The 19,604-nt window shown below is 39.2% G+C and overlaps 1 pseudogene; it reads left to right on the top strand.

The window, feature by feature from the left end:
- The first annotated feature begins 15,736 nt into the window (after positions 1-15,736).
- LOC106977795 (olfactory receptor 52N2-like) lies at positions 15,737-16,558 on the top strand (annotated as a pseudogene).
- Positions 16,559-19,604: the final 3,046 nt, after the last annotated feature.

Genomic DNA, 19,604 nt, shown 5'->3' with positions numbered 1-19,604 from the left:
CCTGCAACTACCACACTCTTATTAATAAGGTTGTTTATGTTTGTGGTTAATTGTTTTACATATTTTGGGGCTCTCGTATTCGGCGCATAGACATTTATAATTGTTAGCTCTTCCTGATGGATAGACCCTGTAATTATTATATAATGCCCTTCTTCATCTCTTGTTACAGCCTTTAATTTAAATTCTAGTTTGTCTGATATAAGTATGGCTACTCCAGCTTTCTTTTGACTTCCAGTAGCATGATAGATAGTTCTCCATCCCCTCACTTTCAATATGAAGGTGTCCTCAGGTCTAAATTGAGTCTCTTGAAGACAGAAAATAGATGGGTCTTGTTTTTTTATCCATTCTGATACCCTATGTCTTTTGGTTGGAGCATTTAGTCCATTCCACTCAGTGTTGTTATTGAAAGATATGGGTTTAGAGTCATTGTGATGTCTGTAGGTTTCATGCTTGTAATGATGTCTCTGGTACTTTCTGGTCCTTGCAACATTTCGTTCACAGAGTCCCCCTTAGTATCTCTTGTACGGCTGGTTTAGTGGTTGATGAATTCCTTCAGTTTTTGTTTGTTTGGGAAGACCTTTATCTCTCCTTTTCTGCATGACAGACTTGCTGGATAAAGGATTCTTGGCTGCATATTTTTCTGTTCATCACACTGAAGATTTCCTGCTATTCCTTTCTGGGCTGCAGAGTTTCAGTAGTTAGGTCTGCCACTAGTCTTATGGGTCTCTCTTTATAAGTTAGAGCCTGCTTATCCCTAGCTTCTTTCCGAATTTTCTCTTTATCCTTGTATTTTGCCAGTTTCACTATGATATGTAGTGCAGAAGATCAATTCAAGTTACGTCTGAAGGGAGTTCTCTGTGCCTCTTGGATTTCAATGCCTGTTTTCTTCCTCAGATCAGTGAAGTTCCCAGCTATGATTTGTTCAAGTACACCTTCAGCCCCTTTCTCTCTCTCTTCCTCTTCTGAAATTCCTATTGTACGGATATTGTTCCATTTGATTGCATCACTTAGTTCTCTCATTCTCCCCTCATACTCCTGGATTTTTTTTTATCTCTCTTTTTCTCAGCTTCCCCTTTTTCCATAATTTTATCTTCTAATTCACTTATTCTCTCCTCTGCCTCTTCAATCTGTGCTATGGCTGCCTCCATTTTATTTTTCACCTCATTTATAGCATTTTTTAGCTTCTCATGACTATTTCTTAGTCCCTTGATCTCTGTAACAATAGATTCTCTGCTGTCTCTATGCTTTTTTTTAAGCCCAGTGATTAATTTTATGACTATTATTCTAAATTCTTATTCCATTATATTGTTTAAATTATTTTTGATCAATTTGTTAGCTGTCGCTACTTCCTGGAATTTTCTTTTTGAGGAGACTTTTTCCATTTTGTCATTTTGGGTAGTCCCTGGGGTGACGCCGAACTGCAGAGCACTTCCCCTGTGCTGTCTGGAGTAACTTGTGTTGGTGGGTGGGGCCGCAGTCAGACCCCGTGTCTGTCCCCAGCCCACCGCTGGGGCCACAGTCAGACTGGTGTGTACCTTATCTTCCCCTCTCCCAGGAGCAGGACTCACTGTGGAGTGGTGTGGCCCCTGTCCGGGTTACTTGCACATTGTCAGGCTTGTGGTGCTGCTTTGATGTGATCTGGCTTATTAGCCAGGGTGGATCCACAAGGTGCACGGGGGTGGGAGGGCCAGGCTTAGCTCACTTTGCCCTAGGTGGTCTCCTGTTGGAGGGGCCCTGAAGCACTGGGAGGGAGGCAGACCCGTGGGAGGGAGGGATCCACAGAAGCACAGCATTGGGTGTTTGCATGGTGCAAGCAAGTTTGGTGACGGGAAATGGTTCCCTTTCAGATTTAGGCTGGGAGATGGGAGAGGGAGATGGCACTGGCCAGCGCCTTTGTTCCCCACGGAGCTGAGCTCTGTCTTCCAGGGCTCAACAGCTCTCCCTCCCATTGTCCTCTTGCCCTCCCGCTCTCCAAGCAGAGCTGTTGACTTATAACACTCCTGATGTTAAGTACTGCTGGCTATCAGAACTCATGGAGTCTGGCCCTTCTGCTTTTCCAAGCCAGACTTGGGGGCTCTGCCTTGCCGGGCGGGCTGCCCCTCCACCGCCTGGCTCCCTCCCGCCGGTGTATGTAGCATGCACCGCCTTTCCGCCCTTCCTACCCTCTTTCATGGGCCTCTTGTCTATGCTTGGCTCCGGAGTCTGTTCTGCTAGTCTTCTGGTGGTTTTCTGGGTTATTTAGGCAGATGTTGTTGGAATCTAAGTGATCAACAGGATGAGGTGAGCCCAGAGTCCTCCTAAACCACCATCGTCTCCACTGCAATCTTGATAATATATCGATACATCTTTTTTTTAATGTTTATTTTATTTTTGAGGCAGAGAGAGACAGAGCATGAGCAGGGGAGGGGCAGAGAGCAAGAGACACAGAATCCAAGCAGGCTTCAGGCTCTGAGCTGTCAGCACACAGCCCGACACACGGCTCAAACTCATCAACTGGGAGATCATGACCTGATTCAACATCAGACGCTCAACCGACTGAGCCACCCAGGCACCTCTATTTTATGATACATCTTACCTATTCATTATGTTACTGTTTCTTGGATGCCCTTCCCAACTCTGCTCTTTAGGATTTTAGTATCATGAACAGAGACCTTTACCTTATTTGTTTACTGATGTATTTCAAACTCCAGGGTTATAGCCTGTCACATGATAGATGCAATGAAAGCATTTCATCAGGGACTTAATCTAGACAAGGTGAGTAGGAGACTCAGAGTTGAGAAAGGGACATTTCATTTGCCACCTGAAAGTAGACAAAGAGCCAACTAGACAAAAAAAAAAATGATCCATATATGATATGTCTTATCATATAGTTATCCTGTAAATTATGAAACTCTCATTTTATTTTATAACATAGTATGAACATTTTCATGCCAATAAGTATACCCCCAACTTATAATTTTTGTTCTAGATAGTGATCATATATTTTGTTTTGTAGGGACGGAAAAGTTTCTTTTTAGGCTGGTCTGAAAATTAAACTGATAGAGAGTCTAGCAGAAAAAAAGCATGCACATTTTATTGAATTTTTACATGTACATGGGAGCCTTCACAAGAGAATGAAGTGAAGAAATGACCAGAGCAGGAAGCTTTTATACTTTACAGACAAAGAAACAATAGGTTTGGGGAGAATTGACACAGAGGTTTGGGCTCTGGGAAGTAAAAGGTGAAGAAGTAATAAAAAGGTAACAGTGTAACAAGGTTTGTTTACAGGTTCCTATGATGCCACTGCTGGGCTGGGAAGTCTGTCTCCACTAAAAGAATTTATTTCTTGCCTCAAAAAAAGGGGAAACTTATTCTGCGCTTACTTCTTAATTGCTTTTAGCTCAAAGTAATTTTTATGCCAAAGAGGCATATTGTGAGTTTACAGATTCTGGTCTTTCAGTTTTATACAGGAATGAAATTGAATATTCAAAATTACCAAACACTGTATAGTGAAATAAAATATCTCACAACCCAAAACTCCTCTCTGGAGGCAACCACCATCATCAGATCCTACATGTTTTTCCAGATTCTTCCATGTGCGTAGACTTTTTAAAATCTAAATGGTAGTATACTCAGTGCTTCACTCCTTTTCATTTTATAATATATTTTGTTATTCCTATATGCCATATCTCTTTATACACAACTTCTTTTATCTTTGCATGATAATTTTCCTCTTTTACATTTGGAGTATATCTTGACAATGTTGGGGGGGAAACTGTACAAATCTCATTTTATCCATTTTAGCTTAAATGAAGCTTAAAAATTATTTCTGGGAGGAATTTCAGATCATAGGTTATCTTCTCTTTCTTCAGAAGGTGATACCAATTCACACCCCCATGAGCATAGGACAAGATCAACTTTTTTCCTACATCCACTAAAAAGTGTTTTAGCAAGTTTTCAAATATTTGCCATTTGGAGAGGTAAAACAATGTATCTTTGTAATTTACATGTTTTCTTCTTTTGAATGAAATTAACCATACATCCTTATATTTATAATTGATTGATTTTTATATGCACTATCTATCCTTACCTTCACTTGCTGTTTTATTAAGCATTTGAAAGTGATTTTCTACAGCTGTTTACTTAGTTAGGTATTCATTCCTTTGCCTGTGATATGAAACACATCCTTCTGTGCCCTTGGGTCTCTCTCTGGATTTGTTTGTGGCTATTTGTCACAGGGAATTTAAAAAAAAACATTTAAATGTTTTTATTTATATTTGAGACAAAGAGAGATAGAGCATGAGCAGGGGAGGGGCAGAAAGAGAGAGAGGGAGACACAGAATCTGAAGCAGGCTCCAGGCTCTGAGCTGTCAGCACAGAGCCCGATGCAGGGCTCAAACTCACAGACTGTGAGATCATGACCTGAGCTGAAGTCGGGCACTTAATTGACTGAGCCATCCAGGCACACTGGGAATTTTTTAAAGAGTGAAATGTATTGATCTTTCTTTTAATGGCTACTCAGTTTTATTGTAAGTTTAGGATAGTTTTTGTTCATCTGAGGTTATTAAAATAAAAATATTCTCTGGGGTGCCTGGATGGCTCAGTTGGTTAACAATCTGACTTTGGCTTGGGTCATGATCTCACAGATAGTGAGTTCGAACCCCACGTCAGGCTCTGCTCTGGCAGTGCAGAGCCTGCTTGGGATTCTACCTCTCTCTCCCTCTTCCTCTCTGACCCTCTCCCACTTGCATTCCCTCTCTCCCAAATACATAAATAAATAAACTTAAAAAAATATTATCCCATATGTTCTTCTATATTGTTCTTTTATTTTAACCCTCACTACTTAAAATAAGTGAAATGTAACACATATTCAAAACAGTGCAGTAAGCTTAATAAATTGTCAACACTCATGCAACTACAGCATAGATCAAGAAGTAAAACACTGCCAGCCCCCGGAAGCCACTGTCATGACTTTTCTACTTACTACCTTTTCTTCCACATACATTCAAATAGTAACCACTATCTTAACTTTTTTTGCCAATATATTAATGGTTTTCTCTGTGTACTTTCATCATTTAGCATGCATCCCTAAATGTTTAGCTTGATATATTCTGTTATCTATCTTATATAAATGGAACCATATAGTATATGTTCTTTTGTGTGCCTGGCTTCTATTGCTCAACATAAGAATAATGCATGTTGTTGAACATATCTGTGATTCAGGCATGTCTATTGCTGCATAGCAATTCATTATGTGAATATAGCACAATTCCTTTAATCCATTCTACCATCAATAGGCATTTAAGTTACTTTCAAGTTTGGGCCATTATGAATAATATTTTCACACATTTCTACATACTCATTCATATGCATGGCATTCCCCTGATCCAGGTTGATCTGTTAATGGATACTTCTGAATGCCCAACCATCCAAAAGCAGAGACCGATGTTTGAACTTCTGATACAAGACCATTTCCATGGGAGAACGGCCAGCCAATTGTTGGTGGATTCCATGATGATGAGAGTAATAGCAGGGGTATCATTTCCTTATGTGAGGAGATATGAATGTCAAATACAAATATGCCTTCACTGTCTGCAATACTACTCACAGAACCACTACTTGTGCCTAGAGTTCATATTATACTATTCTGAGGCCAAATAACTCATTTTTCAAATAGAGTTGTAGCAGTGTAATCACACCAATAGGATTCATGAAATTTACTATGTACTTTATTACCCAAAGCAGATGGGCTGAGAGAATAAAAGGATAGATTATGCATGATAAGGAAAGCTGACAGCTGGGAAAAAATCTTCAAATGAGAGGTGCTATTCTCTACAGCATATGGTATATGCTTGAACAAGGACAATTTATGGTGTCATATCCTCTCTAGCCATACTTCTAAATCCAGTAACCAAGGGATGGGGGTAGGAGTAAACTTTCTTACTATTACATGTCATAACTGAGGGGGTTCAGGGAAGGCCACCTCAGAATGTGCCTCTTTCTCATGTGGATTATTTAGAGCTGAAAGACAGTCTAGGCCCAGAAGACACAGGAAGAGCTTTTTACCTCCCCCTTGCCTTCCTAAAAGAATTTAGATAGGGGGGACTGTACCAGGAAGACAGCTCTGACCAAAAATAACTTTTTATATGGGAAAGATGTATCTGCATGTTGTGGCAAATCTTTGTTTACTAAAGATGTATTCTTCTCAGCTTCCTGTGAATTGCCTTCCTCCCCTTTGAGACCTCATTTCCCTCTCCCCTCTGCTTAGCTCACGATGGTATATAGGTTTCCCTCACTTACCAAAAATAAAACATTTCTATAACATCTTTTGTAAGCTGAAATGGCATAAAGCAAAAGAAGAAATTACCATTAATTTACATGGAAAAAAATTTTAGCATATCCAGAATATATTTTTGTATCGCCATAACTATGGATTTGGCAGCTTAGAGGTCCGAGTTTCCAAGAGAGATAAACTTCTACTAGAAAATACAGCCATGATTCTATTTAATTAAAATGCAAGATTACCCCCCAATCATTATGGATATGTCATGGCATTTTCCTAGCTGGGATGGTTAATCTCGACTATCAAGAAGAAATTGTGCTGCTTTTACACAGGTTTTGAAAGATGAAATTAATTTATGGCTTGACTAGAAGCATCGCATATTTATCTCTGGAGATACCGGATGTATAGTTTTTAATTTTGGGACAAGATAAGGGCAGTAAGGTTTATGATGTGTCATTTAAAGTCTGAATTTTCCCTGGAGACCCCAAGGTCAGTTTGCAAAAGACCTCACTGATTAACAGACACTTATTAAAAGTAGAAATTTAAATGACCAAGAAATAAATACCAAGATTTTAAACCTCATTAGTAACAGGGAAATGCAAATTAAACCACAATGACACGTTTTGACATATTTAGCAATTTGCTACATGGAAACATTTTTCAATAAGCATGGTTAATCAGAAAATAGAGCAACGGAAGCTTCTATACTGTGAAGTCCAAAGTATAAGTTGGTACACTCCACTTTGGACAGTATTTTGAACTTACCAAGTGAAGTTAAACATACCCCACGACCCAGTAATTCAACCTCAGGGATACATCCTAATGAAATTCATAATTCTGTCTGTGAGGATCTGGTTTTCCTAAAGTAGACTGCAGATGTCAACATAATGATCTAAAGCCACGGATGACCAATGTAACAATTTACATTCGAGCGAACGAATGAATGAAGATCATCTGTATACGGCAATCCTCAAAACTGATCTCCCTCATCCTGGGGATAGTACATGTGAATGAAGTCAACAGTGGCTACCATGAACAGAAACGAAAACCAATTCAGGTGTACATTGCTTGCAACCATAGAACTCCCACTAGTAAGACAGGAGCTGTGAATCTGAGTGCCATTCCAAAGAGATATCTTACCTTTCTTCTTTTGGAATTGGGGTTGGGGGGGTGGGGTGGTGAGTGGGAACAATGACAAAGATAAATGATCAAACACAATAGCAGTTGAGAGTTAGGAATCAGGTAGGGGCGCCTGGTGGCTCAGTCAATTAAGCAACGGACTCAATTTCGGCTCAGGTCATGATCTCACAGTTTGTGAGTTTGAGCCGCACATTAGGCTCTATGCTGATAGTGTGCATCCTGCTTGGGATTCCTCTCTCTCTGTCCCTCCCTTGCTTGCATTCTCCCTATCTCTCAAAATAAATACATACATACATAAATAAATAGATAAATAAGTAAACAAACAAACTTTAAAAGAAGTTCAGAATCAACTAAATATTTAAGGATATCATATGTCAAGCTATGTAGTTTGTATTTTTCAATTTCAACAAATAATTGTTGAATAATAATATTTTTGTTGAATAATTGTTGAAATTGTTAAATAATTGTTGAAATAATAATCCCTACAAACCAACAAAACAAGAAATGAAGACAATTTGAAGTTTCTAATATTCTGGGGTCCAGGAAAGAGATTTTGGGGGGCTAAAACATGGAAAAACAAAAGATAGGTCATAAGAAAGCATTTTTAAACGTTAAAATCAATATTACTTCTTTTTTATTTGAATGTGTAGGATGTCATATCTGCAATATAATTCTAGTACTTCCAGAATGTAAATGTTTAATTTTGTCAATTTTTTCTTCCAAAATGAAAACTCAGCCCCGTCCTTCCTTTAGCTTACCTTTTTGTTCACTTAAAATTCCACTCTTTCATCTTCAATACCTGGCCTTTAAGTGGGTAATACGAATTAAATTTTTATTTCATAATGCCTCCTCCCACATTCCAAATCCCATCACTCAAATGTAAGTAATTCACTGGCTATCCGTGCCTTGAGGGACAAAATGAATGGGGACTTATTTTGCATGAATTTGCTCACTAGTTAACAAGATAACAGATTCCTTGCCCTGGGATGCTTGAAGGACTTCAATACAGTTGTGTAAACTTTCTTCTGGATTCCACGGAATACAATAAGCCAGTCTAGTCTATTAGCCTGCCAGGAAACTTTGGACAAAATCACTCTTACAGCAATGACTCCTCAATTTCAATTGTTTGTCATGTTGAGGATATTTTCTACCATTTTCTTAGGAAGAACAGATTGAATGAAAAATAAAAGAAAAATAGGAGGCAGAATTCAGACATGAGACTGGGAAAAAAGTAGCCTTTAATGGGAGGTATAGTGGACAAGATCATTTTGATCTCTTTCTCTTCCTGGTAATTTGTCCTGTTGCCCAAGTTTATGGTGTAATAAAGTGAGGCTAGAGCATTTCATGTATTTTGAAGCTGCTCTGGGCCTTACAAGTAAAATGAGACCCTACAGATAGGGTGGCAGTGGGAAAGAATTAGAAAATATCTTGCTTAGCAGTGCTTCCGCTTTAAACATTGGAGAAGATGGCTTTTTAAACAAATGGAGTAGTGGGGCACCTGGGTAGCTCAGTCAGTTGAGCGCCCAACTCTTGGTTTTGGCTCAGGTCATGATCTCACAGTTTTGTGAGTTCGAGCCCTGCATCTGGCTCTGTGTGGGCAGCGTGGAGCCTGCTGGGGATTCTCTCTCTCTGCCCCTCTCCTGCTCGCACTCTTTGTCTCTCTCAAAATAAATAAATAAGCTTTCAAAAATGTTGTTATCTCATTTAACAAAGTAGAAGTTTCATTATGAGTTTAATTCCTAGTTATTGGTGGGGAACAGGATGGAGGTCAACTGCATATGTAACTAGAGTAGCTTCTAAAAATTATGCCTTTCATGGAGGAAATTTAAATGACACCTCTCATTGTACCTTTGCTACAGAGGCAGAATTCTTCTATTTTTGCCTCAAAAGCTTCAAATTATTCCAATGAGAGTTTGAAGGTTAGAGATTTAGCTTTTGGCTACCTGAGTTTAGGGACTTCCATGAACAATGGCACCTGCCTTAGCCATGGCCCATGGCATCTCTCAGGAACACACTGCTGCCAGACTCTCTCCTTTTGAGTCTGTCTGTTTGAAATCTCCATAGGTCATTTATACCTGTGCTGCAACTTCCCTTCAAACTGCCTTCTAAGAGAAAATGGCACGACCAGAGTCATTTTAAAATAAAACCCAAGGGGCGCCTGGGTGTTTCAGTCAGTTAAGCATCCGACTCTTGGTTTCAGCCCAGGTCATGATTTCACAGTTCATGAGTTTGAGCCCTGCATCAGGCTCTGCTCTGACAGTGCAGAGCCTACTTGGGATTCTCTCTCCCCCCTCTCTGCCCCTACCCCATTCATGCTTGCTCTCCCTCCCTTTCTCTCTCTCTTTCTCTCAGAATAAATAAATAAACTTAAAAAAAAAAAAAGCCAGAGCAGGTACTGCACAGAAAGTACCTTACCTGCCTTGGTTTGCACTGGGCCAAAACCTCTGGACTGGGCAAAATGGCAATTGTTTTAAGCAAGTGCTTGAGAAGTCAGCGAGAGAACAGACATCCTGATCACAACAGTAACAGTTGTGGACTTTCTGAAGGTAAAACCAGCAGTCTGTCAATGTATAGCCCAGAGTAGTTTACCCTGTTAAAACACTCATGGCAACTTGTTTCCTTTTTCTTTACTTCGTGTAATTGCCCCTTTCTTTTCCTTATAAAAATTCCTTGCTTTTGCCATATTAGTGAGACGCTATTTGGGTTTCTACCTGAATCTATTCTCCCTGAATTGCAAACCTTTGATCCCAAGTAATCGCTCATTTGCCTCTCATTATGGCTCGTTATTTTCAGGTTAACAGAAGGTAATGATCATATGAAGCCTAGAATCCTAGAATCTAGAAAGTCCCTAACGCTGAAAGCATAGATGTTCAATCCATCTGCACCCACCACGGCCTGTCTGAGCCAAAGAACTACCATTCTTCATTACTACTTTCCTCCCTTTTTTCTCCACAGATACTTACTGTTAGCTTAAATTAAACCTCACTAGAATTAACCTCTTAAAAGACATTGGGTTTGAATACTTATCAGAAAGACAGAGTTTCATAGAAATGTGTACATAGCAGTCTTGCTATACTGAAAATTGAGGATGTATTAGATTATAAGTCAAACTCATACTAAACTCGTACTAAAATTCTATGACTGAAGAAACAATAAGAGTAAGAGAGCTCCTAAGGTCTTCTAATAGAGTACTAAATAAGTATGAATATATTTCTCAAGATTTCCTAAGTGCCCATTTTATCTCCCTCACCAATTATGCAATGATGCATTCTAACTTTTTTTCTTGTTTTTTTTTAAGTTTATTAATATGTTTTGAGGGAGACAGAGACAACACAAGGCGGGGAGGGGGACAGAGAAAGAGAGAGAGAGAGAGAGAGAGAGAGAGAGAGAGAGAGAGAGAGAGGGAGATAATCCCAAGCAGGCTCTGCACTACTAGTGTGGAGCCTGATGTGGGGCTCGAACTCACAAAACCGTGAGATCATGACCTGAGCTGAAACCAAGAGTCAGTCATTTAACTGACTGAGCCACCCAGGTGCCCCACATTCTAACTTTTTATCTTCTTTTTATTTTCAAGCTTCTCTTACTTTATGCTTGATTAAGTCTATACAGATTTTGTGAACTTGAATTTATTCACCCATTCATTCATTTATTCATTCATTCGTTTGTTCATCCACCCCACAAATACATGTTGAGTACCTGCTGGATGCCAGATACTGTTACAGGAAGCAAGATATATTACTGAATAAAACAGTCTTCCTCATGTACACTCTTTACTACAGGCTTACTATTCTTTCTTATGGTAAGGCTTTGAGCTCAGGGACTTTTCATTTTTCTCTCTAATAGCCAAGACCTTTCCTTCTTCAATTTGGATAAATTTTTACTCTACTCATTGCCTGAGTTTTGTATTAGTAAAGACTGGATATAACATAGATAACTATTAACTGAAGACTATTTAAAAAGATTTCACACATAAATAAAGTTCAAAAGTATAAAGCAGTAAAAAAATAAAGAAATAAGTATAGATTATTTTTGAAAGGACAAAATTAAAGCTGATACTAGATTGACATCTGGAGAGAGAAAATGAAGAATAAAGCTTCCGAAATTAGAAGGAAACTTTTTTTCTACATAGTATTCCAAACTGGGTGTTGCTCAATGCCAAAATAATAAATGTTTTAAATTTTGCAAGCCAAGAGGCAAAACTAAAGATATTATATAATTATACAAAAAAGAAAACAAATTTCCATATTTTTATTGACAAAAATTAAAAACATAATAATAATTATTTAGTACCTTTTGTTGGTCACACAGGTCTACTAGTAAGAAGAGAATCCTTTTTTGTCTGTGATAACATTTCACTTAAGTATAAGTGGGATTCAAAGTTACTGTTCCCTGACATCAGAATTGATTGCAAATGTGCATATGTTAATACTGATCTATAAAATAATCATAGGGTGAAAAAAAGAGAGGGGAAAGCCAAGAAACAGACTCTTAACTATGGAGAACAAATTGATGGTTACCAGAAGGAAGGTTGGTAGGAAGATGGGTTAAACACGTGATGGAGATTAACGATTATGTAAGTACTGAATCACTAAATTGTATATCTGAAACTAATACTACACTGTATGTTAACTAACTGGAATTTAAATAAAAACTTTAAAAAATTCCTTTTCATGAAGAACTCTCAAATACTGATATTAATTCTTCAGCATACAATTTTAATTGAGCACATTCATCTCTTAGAAGGCACTTGTAGAATCCTATCAGACTTTCATCTTGACATTTGTCTTTTGCATTTTATTATATTGGAGATGATGGGTTCCGGACAGGGGACCCCAGGAGTGCCTCTTTCACATGCCTGTTATGGTCCTGAAGACAATCAAGACCTAACAGACTTAAGAAGAGCTTTTGGCCTCCCCTTAACTGTCTAAAAGAGTTTAGATAGGGGACCAGCACCAGAAAGAGAGCTATTGCCAAAGACAACTTTTTTTACACAGGAAAGATTTTGCATGGCATGGCAAACTTTTGTTTACCAAACATTGACTCTTCTCATATCCTGTGAATTGTCTTCATCTCCTTTGAAGTCCCAAACCCATACCTGCTTCTTCTTACCTCGGGACTGCATGTAAGCCTCAATTGCTTATCAGTGGGTCTCACATATTTAGAACCACCCATACTTAGGAAATTAAATTTATTTTTCTCCTCTTAATCTGTTCCATGTTAATTTAATTATTAGACCAATCAAAGAACAAAGAGGGGTTAAGGGAAAATTTTTCCTGCCCTAGAGAGATCAATCATTTCCAAATGAAGGTCAGATGTTATATTTCTTTATACTTAACTCCTTGCCCCATTTTCATAAAAAGTTTTCATATTCTCAGAAATCAGCAAATCCCTGCACTCTACATATATTGCAAAACTTTTTTTAGGTACAGCTGTTTTTAAAGTCCGTCTGTTCCTCATGTCATTTCTACTTGTAGGTGGAGGAAGGTAGTGAGGAGTTTGGGGTTCTATAATGGAAGAGAAAATATATGTGGGAGAGGAAATTACTGATTATGGCAGCATTTTATATCTCTCAATTGAAATATTAAGAATACATATTGTTCATAGTAGAATAATTATAACCATATATAAAAAGTGCTATGCCGGGGCGCCTGGTTGGCTCAGTTAGTTAAGTGGCCAACTTCGGCTCAGGTCATGATCTCGCGGTTTGTGAGTTCGAGCCCCGTGTCGGGCTCTGTGCTGACAGCTCAGAGCCTGGAGCCTGTTTCAGATTCTGTGTCTCCCTCTCTCTGACCCTCCCCCGTCCATTCTCTGTCTCTCTCTGTCTCAAAAATAAATAAATGTTAAAAAAAAAATTTTTTTTAAGTGCTATGCCTTGTCACTCCTACCTAACACAGTGATATTAGTCACTACCCATTTTAAGTATGGGTGAGGATGTTAATTCTGCCATACCATGATTAAAGTACATACATTTCCCAAACTTTGTCATGTGCATTCATGTTCTTCAGGGTCACAAAGTGTGATTTTGCTGTGACAAGATTTAGGATTTTAGTTCCCTATTATAACTCATTTCCCCTGCGTAGAGATATGAATTTTAAAAATAAGTAACTTTTTTGTTACACCTAAGACTAACCAGCCACCTCTCTACATATCAAGCTATCTTTACCCAGTGATGCTAGCATTCATGCATTATGGCTTTTACACAAAGTCAGTGTTCTGAAACCTAGAACTCATTGACTTTCACTGAATTGAAGATTACACAATCTCCAGGAATTCCATAGAGTCCTATAACCTGGATTCCTGTGTGGAAATGGTGTAATCAGGGGGAGTTGAGGTCCTTAGAGTTAAAACTCAGAGTTTGAAATACAGAAATGCTATTGGCCCTAAGGATTTTCCTTTGAAGAACAAGAATAGAGGCATTGGCCCTGTGGAGGATAAAAACAGATGCATGTGGCCATCATACATGGGTTGGGGAATTAGAGTTCTTTTTGGAGAGAGAACCTGGGAACTGGTAAGTAATTTCCTGGGTAGACTGAGAAAGCAAGGGAGAAAACTGTTGGAAACATAGCAGGGCCTTAAAAAAAGGAAACAGGTGGCTATTTGATTAGTTTCTCCATGAATCATTCTAAGGTAAAATCCCCTACTCTACTTCTACCTTGAGTTTTATACTGTTTGTAGATGATGGGAGAAATAGAACACTTCTGAGGTTATAACAGAAAAATATATGGCCAGTATCCTTGGTACTTTACTCAAGATTGTAGGAGGCAGTGTATGTAGCCTGAGACACAAAAATCAGTGTGACTAATTGAGGTGGCATGAGGAAGACAGAGGAAGGAGAAAACTGATGAGCAATTTCTGGAAGGAATATTCATCAGTGTCATTGGATTCCTAGGCCAGTATTCTTTCTTTACACTAGTGGTGCACAAATAAATATATGATATCTATGAAACAAATTTTCCAGTTGGAGATGCTTTCTTCAATGTCATACATTGTTACACCATCCAAAAGAAAGAAAGAAAGAAAGAAAGAAAGAAAGAAAGAAAGAAAGAAAGAAAGAAAGAAAGAAAGAAAGATGCACACAGAGAAGGACTGGGGACTGAAAACGGGAGTGTTAAAATTTTCAATTCATTCAAAGGTATAGTGAGCAACATGTTGCTACACTCAGTAATAAGTCTTAGGCAGATCTAAAGCGCTCAATCACATTTAGGTTTTTTAACAAGACTGAGAGCCCAACATGAAGCTGAAGAGAAAGGTAAGGAAACAAATAACATCCTGAAGGAGCAATGTGGCTGTAGTGATTTGAGAGCACCTGATGTGGTGCCAGTAAATTTGTTCTGATGGGTTAGTTCCATGTATTAGCCATGTAAAAACATTAATAAGTCTCCTTAATTAATGAGTTCAGTTTCATTATTCACTACTGATAAAACTATCTACATTATAGGGAGAATAACCAAGAATATATGGTGCCTGGGTGGCCTAGTCAGTTGGGCATCCGACTCTTGATTTTGGCTCAGGTCATGATCCCAAGGCCATGGAATTGAGCCTTGTGTCAGGCTCTGTGCTGAGCATGGAACCTGCTTGAGATTCTCTCCCTCTCTCTCTCTCTCTCTCTCACCCTCTGCCCCTCTTCCCTGCTTGCACTCTCTCTCTCTCTCTCTAAAATAATAATAATAAAAGAATATTACTGTGCTTTGATATCTCCTATTTCAGAACCTGAAGAATAGTTAGTACCCATGATGATAAACAGATTTACTTACCCATATCCATACACAGAAATAGAAAAATCCTTATAACTCACTTGGAAGTTCACTAATAAAAAGACTTCCAACCATCCTAATGTTCACTATTTGATACATTCTCATTGGTCTAAGAATGTAATAATGCTTAATTAGGAACAGAGTACGAGAGCTTAAGAGATTTAGTATAGAAAAAAATTTTATCTATTATCCATCTATTTATTTATCAATCAATCAATCAATCAATCATCTATTTATCTATCTACCTATCAGTAGATAGATTATCTTCATGTTAAAGAGCCAAGAATCCTGGATTCAAGATTTATAGTCAATGATACTACACTAATATCAGTTACTCATCTATAATACCATAATAATTACCCTTATTTAATATAATAAATATCTCTCATGAGGTAATTAAGATAAGTGAGATGATTTATGCAAAAAATTTTATAATACTAATTAATTCATTGTAAGCAATAAATACACATTTGCCTAAACTGTTCCTTTTCAGAGAGACATCAAAGTTAACGTCAAAGTTGAAGAATGTAACATACCCTTTAACTGGTCGCCATGGATGATTACAACTGTACTACACTGACACTAGCATCATTCCTATTGAATGGATTGCCTGGCCTATAAAGTGCACATGTGCCTTGTTACTGCACTGGGGAATTATGGGCTCCTCTATCTCATTCATCTGGAGGAGTCCCTCCACTGGCCCATGTATTTCTTGGCCTTATTCTTCTTCATTGACATTGTTCAGTGTACTAGTTCTGTACCCAAAATGCTATGTATCTTCTGGTTTGATCTCAAAGATATTAGCTTCAATGCTCACCTGACCCAGATGTGCTTTCTCCATACCTTCACAGGGATGGAATCTGGGGTGCTCATATTCATGGCCCTGAACCACTATGTGGTCATCTTTTATCCTCTGTGCTATGCCACTATCATCACCAATTCTATGATTGCCAAGGCTGGGTTTCCCACCTTTTTTTTGAGGTGTGATACTCATCATTCCCTTTACATTACTCACCAAATGCCTATTATATTGTAAGGGCAGTATAATTTCCTACACCTACTTTGACCACATGACTATGGCCAAGTTGTCCTGTGGCAATATCAAGGTCAATGCAATCTATGGTCTGATGGTTGCCCTTCTGATTGGGTGCTTCAACATCCTGTGCATCACAGTCTCCTAGACAATGATCCTCCAGGCAGTGGTCAGTTTCTTCTTAGCAAAGTCTGAAGGCCTTCAGCACCTGAACTGTCCACATCTGTCCACATAGGACATCACCTATGTCTGACCCTTCTTCACCTTTTTCACCCACTGTTCTTGCAGTTATACAATCCCCCACAGCGTTCACATTTATAGGCTAACTCATGCCTGCTCCTGCTGCCCACCCTGAATACTATTGTCTAGGGGATAAAGACTAAAAAAATACAAGGAGCTGGAAGATGGTGGCGTAGGAGGACGCTGGGCTCACCGCGTCCTGCGTGTCACTTAGATACCACCCACACCTCCCTAAATAACCCAGAAAACCACCAGAAGACTAGCAGAACGGATTCTCTGGAGCCAAGAGTAGACAAGCGGTCCACAGAAAAGGGTAGGAAGGGTGGAGAGGCAGTGCACACTACATGGACTGGCAGGAGGGAGCTGGGGCGGAGGGGCAACCCACTGGCAAAGCGGAGCCCCTGGAGTCTGGCTTGCAAAAATAGAGGGGCCAGACGGAGTGTGTTCTGAGAGCAAGCAGGACTTAACACCTGGAAGGACAACGGGAGGGAGAGTTTTTGAGCCCCAGACGACAGAGCTCAGCTTGGTGGGGAACAAAGGTGCTCGCCAGCGCCATCTCCCTTGCCCATCCCCCAGCCGAAACCACAAAGGGAACCAGTTCCTGTCAGGGAGTTTGCTTGCACTGTGCAAACACCCAACGCTGTGCTTCTGCGGATCCATCCCTCCGGTGGGTCTGACTCCCTCCAAGTGCTGCAGGGCCCCACCTGAAGCAGATCTCCGAAAGAAAAGTGAGCTGAACCTGCCCCTCCCACCCTGTGCACCTTGCTGATCCACCCCAGCTAATACGCCAGATCCCCAGCACCACAAGCCTGGAAGTGTGCAAGTAGCCCAGATGGGTCACGCCACCCCACAGTGAATCCCGCCCCTAGGAGAGGGGAAGAGAAGATACACACTAGTCTGACTGTGGCCCCAGCGGTGGGCTGGGGGCAGACATCAGGTCTGACTGTGGCCCTGCCCACCAATGCAAGGTATTCAAGACAGCACAGGGGAAGTGCCCCGCAGTCCTGCACCACTCCAGGAACTATCCAAAATCACGAAACGGAAGAACTCCCCTCAAAAAAACCTCCAGGAAATAACGACAGCTAACAAACTGATCAAAAACGATTTAAACAATATAAGAGAAAGTGAATTTAGAATAATAGTCATAAAATTAGTCACTAGGCTTGAAAACAGTATAAAGGACAGCAGAGAATCTATTGCTACAGAGATCAAGGGACTAAGGAACAGCCAGGAGGAGCTAAAAAATGCTATTAATGAGCTGCAAAATAAAATGGAGACGACCACAGCTCAGATTGAAGAGGCAGAGGAGAGAATAGGTGAACTAGAAGATAAAATTATGGAAAAAGAAGAAGCTGAGAAAAAGGTAAAAAAATCCAGGAGTATGAGGGGAAAATTAGAGACTAAGTGATGCACTAAAGAGAAATAATCTACGCATAATTGGTATTCCAAAGGAGGAAGAGAGAGGGAAAGGTGCTGAAAGTGTACTTGAAGAAATCATAGCTGAGAACTTCCCTGATCTGGGGAAGGAAAAAGGCATTGGATACCAAGAGGCACGGAGAACTCCCTTCACACGTAACTTGAATCGATCTTCTGCACGACATATCATAGTGAAACTGGCAAAATACAAGGATAAAGAGAAAATTCTGAAAGCAGCTAGGAATAAACGTGCTCTAACATATAAAGGGAGACCTATAAGTCTCGTGACCAATCTCTCTACTGAAACTTGGCAGGCCAGAAAGGAATGGCAGGAAATCTTCAATGTGATGAACAAAAAAAATATGCAGCCGAGAATCCTCTATCCACCAAATCTGTCATTTAGAATAGAAGGAGAAATAAAGGTCTTCCCAAACAAACAAAAACTGAAGGAATTCGTCACCACTAAACCAGCCCTACAAGAGATCCTAAAGGGGATCCTGTGAGACAAAGTACCAGAGACATCGCTACAAGCATGAAACCTACGGACATCACAATGACTCTAAACCCATATCTTTCTATAATAGCACTGAATGTAAATGGACTAAACGCGCCAACCAAAAGACATAGGATACCAGAATGGATAAAAAAACAAGACCCATCTATTTGCTGTCTACAAGAGACTCATTTTAGACCTGAGGACACTTTCAGATTGAAAGTGAGTGGATGGAGAACTATTTATCATGCCACTGGAAGTCAAAAGAAAGCAGGAGTAGCCATACTTATATCAGACAAACTAGAATTTAAATTAAAGGCTGTAACAAGAGATAAAGAAGGGCATTATATAATACTTACAGGGTCTCTCCATCAAGAAGAACTAACAATTATAAATGTCTATGTGCCAAATCGGGAGCCCCCAAATACATAAAACAATTCATCACAAACATAAGCAACCTTATTGACAAGAATGTGGTAATTGCAGGGGACTTTAATATCCCACTAAACCAAGGAAACATAAACTAATTAAAAAGAAATTCTCACAGAGGAGTTTATAAAGTAACTTCCTATCAATGATTTCCATTCTCCAGTTCTCTTCCCAGAAAAAATATCTGATACCAGTTTCTTGTGATTCCTTCCAGAGCCAATTTATGCATGTCTCCTCATTTCTTTTGAAAGCTACATAGCATCACATTATATTGATGTACAGTAATTAAATGTAAATAGTTCTTTGTTGGTAATCATCTATATTGTTTCTAATCTTTACAGTAAAAATTAAAAATATGAATACATTAATGTTCAAAAGGTTAGCTTCTTATCAAAAAAACACAGAAAAATAAAAATCTTTTGAGCACAGACACTTTAGCACAGTACAAGAAAGTATAGAAATAACTAAAGAGAAAGAAAATCATGATAATAACATGATTTTGTTCACCAGAACAATTCTTGGAACATATCAAGTGCTAAATAAATATTGGTTGCAACAATGGACAGTTGGATGGACAACTGCTAGTCTATAACATGGGAGTTCTTTCACCAGCTGGAAAGTCAAATAGATATTGAAAGAAGTTCTAGAAGAATTTGTCTGTATCATAGATAATACGGATAGAGTGGGATACTAAGGACGTTTGAGATCTACAATCAAATGGAGTTACAAGTTAGGTTTAATTGAAGGATTCTCTCCATGGATGCCCTCCAGAAATATAGTTGGCTCCTAAAACGTTCCATGGAAAACAGTCACTGTTCAAGCTTGTTAATATTGGTA

The sequence above is a fragment of the Acinonyx jubatus genome, chromosome D1 (genome assembly GCF_027475565.1).
Source record: "Acinonyx jubatus isolate Ajub_Pintada_27869175 chromosome D1, VMU_Ajub_asm_v1.0, whole genome shotgun sequence".
NCBI classification, from domain to species: domain Eukaryota; kingdom Metazoa; phylum Chordata; class Mammalia; order Carnivora; family Felidae; genus Acinonyx; species Acinonyx jubatus.
Note: the sequence above shows the minus strand (reverse complement) of the source record. Positions and strands in the feature narration are given on the sequence as shown.